This window comes from Parasteatoda tepidariorum, chromosome 2 (genome assembly GCF_043381705.1).
Source record: "Parasteatoda tepidariorum isolate YZ-2023 chromosome 2, CAS_Ptep_4.0, whole genome shotgun sequence".
NCBI classification, from domain to species: Eukaryota; Metazoa; Arthropoda; class Arachnida; order Araneae; family Theridiidae; genus Parasteatoda; species Parasteatoda tepidariorum.
In genome coordinates, this window is record NC_092205.1 from 99890180 (window position 1) to 99903741 (window position 13562).

The 13562-nt window shown below is 24.6% G+C and overlaps 2 long non-coding RNA genes across 4 annotated transcripts in view; both read left to right on the plus strand.

Moving 5' to 3' along the window:
* Window positions 1–13562, plus strand: part of LOC107438752 (uncharacterized) — a 42794-nt gene that overhangs the window by 10350 nt on the left and 18882 nt on the right. The window lies entirely within an intron of this gene.
* LOC122272442 (uncharacterized) lies at window positions 6923–11959 on the plus strand. The gene is made up of 4 exons (XR_006227001.2): window positions 6923–7072; window positions 7145–7355; window positions 9056–9171; window positions 11944–11959. It is a non-coding gene; the product is annotated as an uncharacterized lncRNA (long non-coding RNA).

Consider the following 13562-nt stretch of genomic DNA (forward strand, 5'->3'; position numbering starts at 1 on the left):
AACAAGACTGCTTTGGATAATACATTCTCTATCATACTTTTGAGAAAAACATTTATAAAAGCATATTCAAAGAAATGTTAAAGAAACAATTAAATTTTTTGGTTAATAGATAACTAGATTAAGATTAAGAATAATATCCGGAATAGAATTTTAAAAAAGACATCAAGAAAAATTAAATAAATTCGAAACAGCTTTCTTTTTATTTGCTCTGCAGCTCTCCTTGACAAATTTTTAATTATTACTAAATCTGACTATAACTGATCTGATGTTTTAAGCTTATTGCAGAGATGGAAAAAAGAAATGAAGGATAAGGTGAGAATAGGAAGATATTCAGGAAGGCAAGGCTGCATTGGAAGTGGATATTTGGCACTGTGGTGATGAATTTGTGATTGCACGAAAGGGAAAAAATTATGAAGAAAGTGGTAATAAGAATATAATTTATGCAATTAAGGTTTTATTGGTGTTTTGTATTGCTTTTAACATGTTCTGAAGAGATTTAATCATGAAAGTTTAGTTTTAAGATGGAGTAATGCTTTTTGATTGGAGAAAGAGTATTAATGTTAGCATTATTATATTTAAGAAAGAGAATTTGAATATAAGTTGCTTTTAATATTAAATAGTGTAGTTGAGTGTTGCTTGTCAGCCTGAATTAGTAAAGTAGTTATGAAGAGTTACTATTTTGTAAAAGAATGATTGTTTATTAATGAAATATGGAAATTCTATAGTAAAATACAGCCTCAATACCATATTTTTAGTTAAGCTTTTGCTTACTTATATTGGGGGGATTTTTATTTCTTCATTTTTATGAAATTATGGGCATAAGAGTAACAAAACTATATTCTGGATAAAACATTTGATACAGAGATGTCATTTTTTAAATTGTATATAATGCTTTAGTTTTATGAAACTTGTGGCTGAGTGAAAACAAAATGTCTGCGGGGGTGAAAAAAAAATCTTATAGAGATCTTCTGTATTCTTTATTTAGAAAATCACAAAGTGGTTGGCAAAATTGTTTTTGAAATCGAATTTTCATTTAAATTGAATTTTTTTTTTTACATAAATCAAACTTTTTTAATAATAGGGAGACAATTGAACAGTTAGATACACAATGAAGAGTAAACTAGTTTAGATCAGAACACATTACAGAAAGAAAAAAATATTGAAATTACTATGTGCCGTCTTTCATCAATATTGCTAAACACTAATGACGTATTTAATTTGTTTTAAGAACACTTAAAGTATTTAAATAAACATAAAAATAAATGAGTATTATTGAAATATGTTAAATACCTAGCTGATTGTTTTACATACAGCTAATGAAAAATTATAATTTAACAGTCTTATCCACTTTTAGTCTCTAGTTTTATTTATCTACTTGTCTATTAAGAAACATAATAATTTACCCTTTAATTATATTTTTTGGATAAAACCTTCATTATCAACAAAATCAGACTTTAAAAAAAATCACACCTTAAAGAATATAATTACAAAATTTTTTTAACTTAATAACTTATTAAAAAAATCATTTTGTTTAAAAAAATGATTTTCTTAAAAAATATTTATATAGTTAATTTAAAACATGACTTAAATCAAGTGATTTAAATTATATCAACCTAGTATCCCAATAATAAAAGTGAATTTTGAGTTTAATAGGGTTCCAATATTTGTTAGAGTTTTTGTTATGTAACAAAGGTGGCAGTAGTAAAAATGGGCTAAAAATGGTTGGCAGCGAAAAGAAATTACCAAAATTGCCGGGGAAACAAAGTTGTTCTAAGAACTAAATCAAATTTTAAATAAAAATATTCTTTTCTCTTCATTTTATTCATGAATCTTTCAATATAAAGTAAAAATAAATGCATAAAAAGCAAACATACCTTAAAATGCAATGAAGCAGTATTGGATCTCTTATTCACATTCGGAAACTCCTGATGAAGAAAAAAAAATTACAAAGTATTTGGTGCACCTTTGAAAGAGAAAAAAGTATAAATAAAATTAATAATGCCTAATTATATTTATTTGAAAGATATTCTTAAACTATGAGCATAATTTAATGAGAAACTCAATAGTTTCTAAGCAAACATTTTTTACATAAGCTTTCATTAAATCAACTAGAAAATTGTTAAAAAAAATACTGTTCAAAGATATTTTTATATTAAAAATAAATAAATAAACAAAAAATGTATGAATGATAGAAAAAATTTGCATGTAAAAATTCAAAGTTATGAGATTGCTAAAAAAATATATTCTTACAACTGAACTTACTTAAAACTTATTATTTACTCAAAACTTATTATTGAACTTATTTCGTAAAACAAATTAATTAATTAAGAGATCAAAGTATTTTTATTTGAAGAAAAGTATTAAACTTGATACTTTTTGAGTAAGAACAATATAAGAAAGTTTACACAATAAACTGTTTTATGTAATTGCTTGTTAGAAGCGACGAATGATAACATTTATAAGAAAAATGCACTTAAAAATAATTTACGACAAAAAATTTATTTTCCTGTACCATAGATGAAAAACCATTTTTGTATTGTAGATAAAAAAAAACAATTACAACAAATTCATAGGAGTGCAAAAGTTGGAAAAAAAAGCAGGAAATTAAAATTTTCATTTACTTCAAACTGTTAATCAAAAATTGAAAATTGTTACTAATCCGCATGAGATGAATGTGATGATCTCAATTATAATTATTTTTATTTGTTTTTCAATTTTTGAAATCATATCTATCATAATAAACAAGACTTCGAAAACAAAATTGTTGCAATCCAATTATTAGAGAAAAATTACAAATTATATCAGTAAATGATGCAGAATACAGCTGGAAAAATATTTTTTCTGGTATGTTTATTTCTTAGTATTTTTTATTTAAGACAGTTCAGGGGCTAAATTGAGAATGCTATAAGCCACTTTTGGCCAAACAGCCAGAGGTGAATTCCTTAAATTTTTCATTCATACTTTTTCTTTTAATCTTCTGTTAGAAACTTCCATGCCATTCCAATGGACACTAATGATAATCTTTTAATGCACCTCCAATTTTTAAATAATGATTATAATCTCATTCTATCATATTATAATCTCATTATAATCATATTATAATCTCAAAATATAGTTATTGTTTTTTTCTTCTTATTTATGTATGCGATTTGTCAGTGCTTGCAAAGAAGAATTCTAAAGTAGTAAAATGAATTCATTTTACATTTCTAAAGAAAAATAATTAATTAAAATAGGAAAAAAAGTCTCTGGTTAAGCATTCGGTATTTCTGAAAACAAATCAACATTTTCAAGAATCTAGTCAATTGAAATATATCTGCCCCTCATCAGCATCTCCACGTTTTATGTGCTTATACTTAAATTTTCACTTAATGTAATTTAATTTAGCCGCATAATTTCAGCTTATAGCATTAAACTAGACGTTTTTGTTTCACTTAAGTTAAAGAATTTAATAAAAAAAATTTGCAAAAATTAGAAGAAATTTTAATGGACATTTTTTTAATTATTTATAAAAAAATTAAAGAGACAGTAATGGTAACATCTTTTCTCAACATTTTAATTCTTTGAGTAAATATCAACTTCGTTACAGTAAAAAATTAATTTTATATGTGTTTATAAAATTTAATTCTTGTTTTTGTAATGTCGAACCGAAAAAATACACATGTTTGTTTGTAATACTCTTATAACATAGATTAACACAATTAAAATAAAACTAATAAATATACTGCAATATATAAATTTCATTTTCTTTTTGAAAGAATGAATTAAAAGTTTTACTGATATCACAAGTTTTTTAAAAGGCTACTGCTATGGTGAAGATAATTCCCTGCATTAAATTCAAGCTAGAATAAATAAATAAAGTCAATAACTTGAGCTTCTCTACTTTTTTAAAACCTAAAATTATTTTATAAAAATATTGATCTAACATTTCCTTCACTTAACATGAAAATAAATCTTTGAAATTAAATTGAAATATATTTTAAAATTAAGTTTAACATGGCTACAAAATATTGCAAAACAAATTTATTATGTATTTATAATGCATCATTTTAATAAGCAATATCAGGCATCCATAATTCATTTTAACAATCTATTTATTAAACTTAAAATTCTTAATTATTAAGAACTAGAAAATCTTGCAAACTATTAACAAATGTTTCAATGGACACCACTGAAATTTAAAAATATTATTNTTGATCCAACATTTCTTTCACTTAACATGAAAATAAATCTTTGAAATTAAATTGAAATATACTTTAAAATTAAGTTTAACATGGCTACAAAATATTGCAGAACAAATTTATTATGTATTTATAACACATCATTTTAATAAGCAATATCAGGCATCCTTAATTCATTTTAACAACCTATTTATTGAACTTAAAATTCTTAATTATTAAGAACTAGAAACTCTCTGCAGACTATTAACAAATGTTTCAATGGACACCACTGAAATTTAAAAATATTATTGAAATACATTATATTAAGGCAAATTAAGGCAAGACGTAATGGCTTTCACAGCACAATGATTGTAAATGGACAGCAAAGATGATGTCAGTTCATAAATAATCACTTGATGTCCCGTTTCAGATTAAAACAAAAGTAAGCGTTTTTTTGCTGAAAAATAACTTAATGATTAGCCCTCTTAGAAAAGTTACAAAATGTTTTCTGGGAGTTATGAGGGATTTTGAGTGGATTAATATCTTTAAAAAAATTTATTATTAATATTCGTCCATTCCATAAGTTTTATTTATAAAATTAGAAATAATTATTATACTCTTATATCAATGCAACTTGTTTACAATTTTAAATATCTAGCGATTTCAAAAATAGCTTTGATGCTTTAACACTTCATGGGATTGTTGAGCCTGAATAAAAATTATAATTTTATTTATTAAGGGATTTGTTTTAATTAATTGTATAATAACATTAACCATAATATTCAGAAGTTTTAGTTTTGTNAAATCTTGCCAACTATTAACAAATGTTTCAATGGACACCATTGAAATTTAAAAATATTATAAAAATATGTTATATTAAGCTCACATTTTCATTCATTTGAATAAAAATTATAATTTTATTTATTAAGGGATTTGTTTTAATAATTATATCCTAATAACATTAACCATATTATTCAGAAGTTTTAGTGTAGTCATTGTTATTGAAAAATATTTATAAATTGTACTTCAATTGGTAAATTTAAATCAAATTAAGCTTATTTCTTTTTAAATAATGATTTTTTCTGTATCATTTATCTTTTTATTTTAAAATCTATTTTGACACTGGATTTTTAAAAATAAAGAAGGCAAGTTAAACATGAGTAACACAGAACAAATTGTATACCTAACATTTTAACAATTTCATACAAATTAAATGTTTTGAAATACAAAACTCAGGAAAAGTAAATTTTTTTTACCATCATTTGTGTTCAGCATTTTCTTGATGCTTATTTGACCAAGCAAATAACTCAACATCAAGAGATTTACATAAAGCTTTGACCATTTCAGTCTTTCCTATACCTGGTGGGCCACTCAAAATAAGGAAACACTCCTATATTAAACAATAAATGTACATTAGTTTTTGAACAATGTGTTACAATAAACCAATTTAAATCAGCTTGATCTAAATTGCTATTAAAATAATAATTAAATCATTTGGATTTCTTTTTTTTAAAAAAAAAAATCACAAATTTAAAAAAAAAAAAAATCTTTCTAATATGTATGATTTTTTAGTAACATTTAATAAAACTTTTTTACATAAAATGAAATCTGTTTCTATTTTTGAATTTCTGTTTCTGTAGAATCATAATTGCTCTTTATTATTATCATACTATTATCAGAACTACTCAATATATAACACACAAAAATAAAGTAAAAAAAACAACAACAAAAAAAACATGTAAGTTTTTTCTTAAGCAACAATCAATTGATAGGACCTTCACTTCCTAATTAATTTGATTTATCAATATTTCTGATGCAAAAAATTAAATGAATGTTATAAAAAGAAAGGTTTTGATTAAGCTAAGAAGAAAATTCTAATATTTTCATAACATTAATAATGAAATGATTTCATTGAAATCTTTAGTCAGGGCAGATTCTTCCATTATCTTTTTTAAGAAAACTATTTTGACTTTCGAAAAGTTTGAATTTCTATTTTTTTCCCTATAGCAACAGGTGAAAAAGCAATTGCTTACTTATGCCTCCGAGAGATGCTTATTTATAAATCACTGTGCATGATTTAGTACACTCCAAAATTAAAAATGATTTTGGAGAATGAAAAATAAGTAAATATATTTGAATAAATAAAATTTTTCAATAGTTTCTAAAAATGTAAGTCCAAAATAAAACAAACTTATTTACCAAGACGTCTTGAATTAATCAACAATAATAATAAAAAAAAAATGGTAGGTCGTTTTTCTTGACTAGTAAAGTGTTACTCAGAGTTTGTTCATCTTACAACATTTATCGGCGAAAATTTTCGACCCATGTTGAAAATTATTTTTTCCGCACTGAAACAAATCGTCGTGTTTCCGCTTTTGTGAAGTTCATAATAAAGTTGAGTCTTAGAATAAAGTAGTTTTAAGATTTCGCTTTTGCCATTAAAGCTGTCTTTACCAAAATTATTATTTATTTTGTTGTTTGTTTCACTTATTCTCTGCATGCTTGTGAGTTCAATTATATAATTACGGCTTAGAAGCCATAGTCAAGTATAAAGACTTTATTACGGCACCCACAGCAGTCATTTGCATTTGTATTTCTATTTGTTTACTTTATGCAAGACACTCAAACAATTTTTGAGCTTTAAGCTGTAAAAATATGAGCTTATAGCTTTTGACACATTGCAGAGATTTTAACTGTAGTACTATGTAAGCTATAATTTAATGTTGTATTTTTTTCGATCAGAGCAAGTGGAGATACAGACCCATCAATCCATCTGGAAGTTTGTAGTTAGCTAAAAACTTTTTCAAACTAAAAACTTTTTATTTATTTATATATTTCTTTAGCAATGGGACATCCTAATATTTTAAGAAATCAATTTTGTGAACAGGGCACTGTTTGCACCGTCCGCTTTAATTGTATGTTTTGTAAACTAATTATGTTGTAATGCTCTTTGTTTTTGTTGCTAAACCCTTTTATTTTATTTTTAGTTGATGGAAACTATTGCATAACCGATGGATCTGTTAAATCATTTATGGATTCTTCGTAAATCATCGATCCTGAAGACTTATATGGGACTTGGATGTAAAGTCTTAGAAGTTTAATCTTCAGCTAATAGATCACATACAGCAAAGGACAAAAGCATTTTTTATTGGGATGTTAGTACTGCTGAAATAGTAAGAAACTTTAAAGGTCATGCTGGTATGTTCTTTTTTTTGGGGGGGGAAGGAAAATTTTCTTAATGATGATTTCATATGTAATTATTGGAGATCTTAATTGTTTCAATAAATGCCATTTTTTTCACATTACATTAGGTAATATTTCCTTATCACTACCTTTTTGAGCCAGCTACTCTCACTAAATAGTATTTGAGGTACTTTGGGTTCAACCCATCTACCTTTCATCACAAATAAGTAAATCCCTTGGTGCCATCATAATGAAAAGCAATTTCCAAAGATATTAAATTTATCAAATAATTATTTTAAAAAATATTTATGTCTAAAAATATGTAATAAAAAGTGTAATCAAAACAAAGTAAAAATATATATATTTTTTATAATTGCACATTGAATTATTCTTGATACTAACTATGCTTATCAGTTTTGATGTACAATCCCATTCACACCATATCAGGGCTATTCGCGTACATTTCCTTTGAAGAGGTGATTCCTTACTCTTGAAAATATTCCATTGCCCTCTCTTGGATGCTAGGCAAATCTCAAATTCCAATCATTTTGCAGCAGAGTTTGNTTATAGCACTGCCGGTATTTGTTTATTTCAGGGTTCATTTTATGCAAGACATTATTATAATTTGTGAGCTTTATGCTGCAAAATTATGAGCTTATAGCTTTTTAACACATTCCAGTGATTTTAACTGTAGTACTATGTAAGCTATAATTTAATGTTATATTTTTTTTCGATCACAGCCAGTAGAGTTGCGGACCCATCAATCCATCGGAACACCCCGAAATTTAAACATTGTTTGTATGCTTCATTTTCTATCTTAAAATGGAGGATAAATGGCATAAATTTTTTATGTTTTTTTTGCGAAAAAGTAAAAAATAAAATATTTTGTGTAACTTATAAGAATCAAGTTGTTGTAGTCCCAGTAAATTTTTAGGATATTATGTTTATTTTATACAAAGTTTATCCTCAAATGTGTTGTAAGAATTTATTATAAAATGTTTAAAAGGAAGCAGATGAAAAAGTCAGTGCTTTTCAAAAAACATGAAATAAGCCACAAACTTTTCATCTGCTAATTAAAAATGCCTAACGATTTTTAGGAAAGGAGGCAAAAATTGTCCTTTGCAGCCGCTGCTCGAATTTCAGGACGCTAGTACAAAAGTACAAGCAATTCTGGAGTTAGATGTACACACACAAAATCTTCATTTTATTATTATACATAAATGTCATTTTGTATGTTGAAAAAAATATTCTGGAAGTTATGTTTTACTGTCAATTGTCTTATTTCTACTTGCACTTTTAAATTATTTCCCCCCATTTTTTATAAATGAAGTAAGTACAATAAGGTAATGTTTTTATTTTATAAATTTTCAGCAAAATATGTTTTTTAAATAATCTTAAATGTAATAATGTAGCTTATATTTTATTTCAAATTATTAAAGTAAAGTTAATTAAATCCTTAAAAAACAATTTAAAAAATGTATATTTTCAATTTGTCATTTATAAGATGAAATCTTAGGCAGAAAAACACTTGTAATTGGATTAAACATTCCTTAAAAAAGAGAGAGAGAAAGCTTATAATGCCTGGAAAAACAAACCTTACTGTTTTGTTAGTTAGGCTAATATTAGCATTTTGAAAGTTCTCCTAGTATGCATGTGATTTTGATCTAAATGTTGACAGATATTTATACTTTTCATCACTTACTATAATTCATCAGTTTAGGTTATGATGATGCTACAAAGTTCAATGAAGAATCTAGTTTTACTATCTGTTTCAGTTGATAATACTGTTTTTGCTTGGGATTGTCGTAGCAAGTCTTGCGAGCCTATTCAGGTGATTTATCTTACTTTTACTGTTGGGTTTTAAATGGACAAATTATTAAAGTAATGAATTTAAATACTATGTATCTTGCTTTCAGTTTCCTTTTCTTTATTATTATTTTCTTTAAATTTTGTTAAATCAATTAAATTAATTTTATTAGTAGCAAAGAATAGCAAACAATTTGTTAGTTTGCGACTGTTTAATTTTAAACTTGGCTCAAAAGAAATATTTTCTGTATTTATATATGTGTGTACAGAGTATTTGAAAATTATCACCTTTAGTGTATATTTTTTAAACCTTTTTCAAAAAATTTAAACATTTAGTGGTTGCAAATTAAAATTTAAATGAGAATAAAACAAATATATCTAAATGTAATGGATCACTACTGAAAAAGGTAGGACTTGAAAGACCAGAACTTATGTGAAGCCACCACTAGGGAAGTACTTTGAAATTTAAAGTTGACAGAAATTTTATTTTTAAGCATATTTTCTTTGTATGCTTATTATAAAAAAGTATAATAAATTATTTGAGCATGACTAAGAATAAAAAAACATGTGAATAAATAAAGCTCAAATATGAAAATACATTATTTGTGCTGGATCCACATTGTATTTTGCTTTAGTCTAGTATTACCCACTCCTTTTTTGGCTATTTGTGTATAGTTTTACTTATAAGGAATTATTTAAAAATAAAGGTTACTAAGGTTATTTCAAATTTATTCCTAATAAAAATACTTTCTATAAAAAATTCTTTGGTGGCCATATTTTGAATACTACAGGGTGCATAGCATTTTTATACAATGATTTACGTTTTTTAAAAACCTTTAAAAGTGCTTATTTTCATTAGGATTTGTAAAAAGTGCTTAATTGTCCTTCTTTCAAATAAAGAGTTATTTATTTATTTTTTGATCGCCGTCATAAATTACAAAAAGAAGCTTGATTTTCACAATTTTTTTCTGCTATATTTATCAGTAACTTGTTATTTTATCATGATTATGTAAAGTCTTTGAAAATAACTTTGCATTCTGTTGATTATATAAATGAGGAACTTTAAACAATATGAAGAAAAATTTTTTATTTCCGCACATATCCTAATTATGATTTTTTCTTCTGATAAGTGATTAAAAATATTTTTTGAATGCTTTCTTTATATTCCTAGTACATAATACAGAGTGCTATGTATCCTTGGATTATATACCTAGTACAGAGTGCTACACACTCTGTACTAGATATTTGCCAAGCCTAAGTAAAATGTGTTTTATATAATAAATTTAAGGTGAATTAATAAAAGATTCATTGATATGTATTTGACCTTGGAAAAAAATAAGCATTTTATCTTAAAGTTTTAAATTTTTCTTTTGAAACACATTAAAAGGAAATGAGTTTCTTCTTTTTAAGATGCAATTTCTGTTATAAAATCTTGTATGTATGATACAAAGGACATCTTTGTATTAGAGCATGAAATACCTTATTTGTCTCCCTGTTGAAAAAATAATGGCATTTTATTGTATCTATCTTTGAATTTTATAATGAAATGGGCAGAAATTTCCCATTGTTTAAATAAATTTTGTTATTATTGAGTATAATTTTAAATTTCATGTGATGCAAAATATTTTATGACATCTTTGTCAATATCACAGCAGAAATATGTTAATTTAAAACTGTATCAGAGCATGAAATGCTTTTTTTAAAAAAATCTTTTGTAAAAATAATTGTTTATTACATATGATGTATATTTACTTTTTATATTATAATATAATGCAGCAGANTTTGAAATAAGTTTTGTTTAATTTAGTATAATTTTTTATTTTAGTTTGACATGATTCAAAATATTCTATGATTCCTCTGTCTGTATCAGAGAATGAAATACTTTTTTTGAAATCTTTCTTCTGTAAAAATATTTGCTCATTATATTTTAATGTATATTTACTATTTATGCTATAGTTAAGTGAGTAAAATTTTTAAATAGCTTAAATTGTTTTTCTTATATTTTAAATTAAAAATTTTAAATACACAAAAGATTCTAGGACATCATTGTCTGTATCAGAGCTCAAAATATATTATTTAAAAAATTTTTTTTGTTCTCTTGATATTAAAATGTAATCAGTTATATATATATATATATATATACCGATAACGAGCTATTACAAATATTATATTACACCAGCTTATATTGGGTTCACCTACTTTCCAATTTACAGAGTGTTCTATTAAGAACGCCCTAAATATAAATTTTTGGAATCTTTATCAAAAATGAATATAAAAAAAGCATATACATTGGTGATAAATAATTAACAAATAAGCAGGAGAAAACACTATTAAAAACTGACAAAGTGCAGTACATTAAGACTGATATAATAAACAAGACAGGTTTGATTCTAAGAGAAGTTAAAAGTTGATTATTGGAAATGCTTTCAATCTGCAACTAAACCTATTTTGTTTATTACATCCATCTTCCTATATCATGGATTGTAAAATTTTGATAGTCCTTAATTTTTTCTCACTAAAACATTAATTTACGACTCCGAATGTGTTTCCTTTTTTATTTTCATTTTTGTTAGATTCTAAAGATACATGTTTAGAACATGTTACAGAACATCAAATAATTATAAATTTATATTGATGTCAAAGTTACTATATTTTATACCACTAACTAAAACTGATCTATTCTCTGATTAGGTGATTGGAGTTAAATTTCAGAAATATCATGCATGAAAAGTTCTTATTTTCAAATTTAGTGTGTTATCATTCTTAAATATTTTTTCATTATTGTAAATTTTTACAGTTTTGTCAGCGAAANGACAAATCAAATCTTAATCTTGTTAAGTACTAATTAAATTCCTAATTTTGGCATATAAGTAATAATCGAAGTAAATTGTTGAGATAGAAAGAATTTTTTATCTTGTTAAGTACTTATAGATATAGTTATAATTTATTTGAAGAGAAATACTATAATAGAAAAAAGTTGATTAAAAGAACTTGGTTCATCCACTTCAATTACTGTAAGTTTTAAAGAAATTTTTTTTATTGATATACAAAAGACTGCTCATTTATGATTAGTAGCTCTAAGAAGTAATTTTTTCAAAAAGTATTTAAATGTATATATATATACCGAAAGAAAGAATAGGTTTAGTTTCAAAAGAAAAAAAAATCGAACTTAAAATCAGTTATCAGTAAAAAATAGTCTTAAAATCAGTTATGTGTCTGTAATTATCAGTAATTTATTCAAGATACTTTTTGTTTTAACAATCTTATGAAACTTTTATAATTAATTGTTGAAAATATATGAAATATTTATAATAAATTATTAAAAATAAATTATAGCAATAATTTTTTTTTTTTAGTGACAACAGAAGTTAGGTTTAGCTGCAACCCTCTTTTTAAGAGAAATTTTAATAATTCCTACTATTATGTGTCAAAATCACATTTAAAGAAATAACTAAATTAATACAATGCTTTTTATTATGTAAATTTCAAGAAAATCCAATTTTCTTTAAATAAATTGCTTCATTGCAAAATATTAAACATAACTGAAAATAAAATACATTTATTTAACAAACAGTTCTGTATTTTCAAATGTAAATATGAAGGGTTTTCTGCATTAAAATACAGGATCAGTATCTAGAAAAGCATAATGCGCAATTAAGAAACTAAAGTAATTGCAAAAGAATGTTATAATCAGTCATTTAGGAAAAAACTTTCCAGAAAAATATAATGAAGTAATCATAGTTTACTAATGCATCATAAATAAAAAAAACTTAGTAGAATATGGAAGTTACCCCGTAGGTTGTCAACCCAATTTATGCTATAAGAAAAATGTCACTAGGAGTACAGAAAAGTCGCCAAATAGTCTCCTTTTCCTGACAATAGTTGCTTTTTTTTTAGCTTTTTTAGGCAAAAAAAAAAAAATCGCCTCAGGTCAAAAATAGTTGCAAATAGTAGTCTGTAGCAACCCTATATGTATATTGAATTAAATTTTTTCTGCCACCTCTTTAAATAAGTCATTTTATGAGAAAATAAGTTTTGTAAACAGCTTCCTATTGTACCATACTTTGTAAAGTTAATTGTATACAAATTCTCAAAAATGCCACTTAGAAACTAAAAATGACAAGTTTCTTCCACAGTAGAAAAAACAATCAAATAATCTACCTTGGAAGAGTTAGATCTCTCCCAACTATGCAAAAAAAATATAAAATACTCTTAAAAAAGCATTATCATCCAATATTAAAGCAGTTTATTTTATTATAAACATGTAATTGCAATTCAGTTTATTGTAATACAAGTTAATAGTTATTTTACAAGTTATTTATTACATTATTTCAAAATAAATTAAACATAAAAAGTCTCAATTGGAAGGGAAAATAAATTTATAGATTTTCTTAAGAAATAAAAACTGTAGTTTTT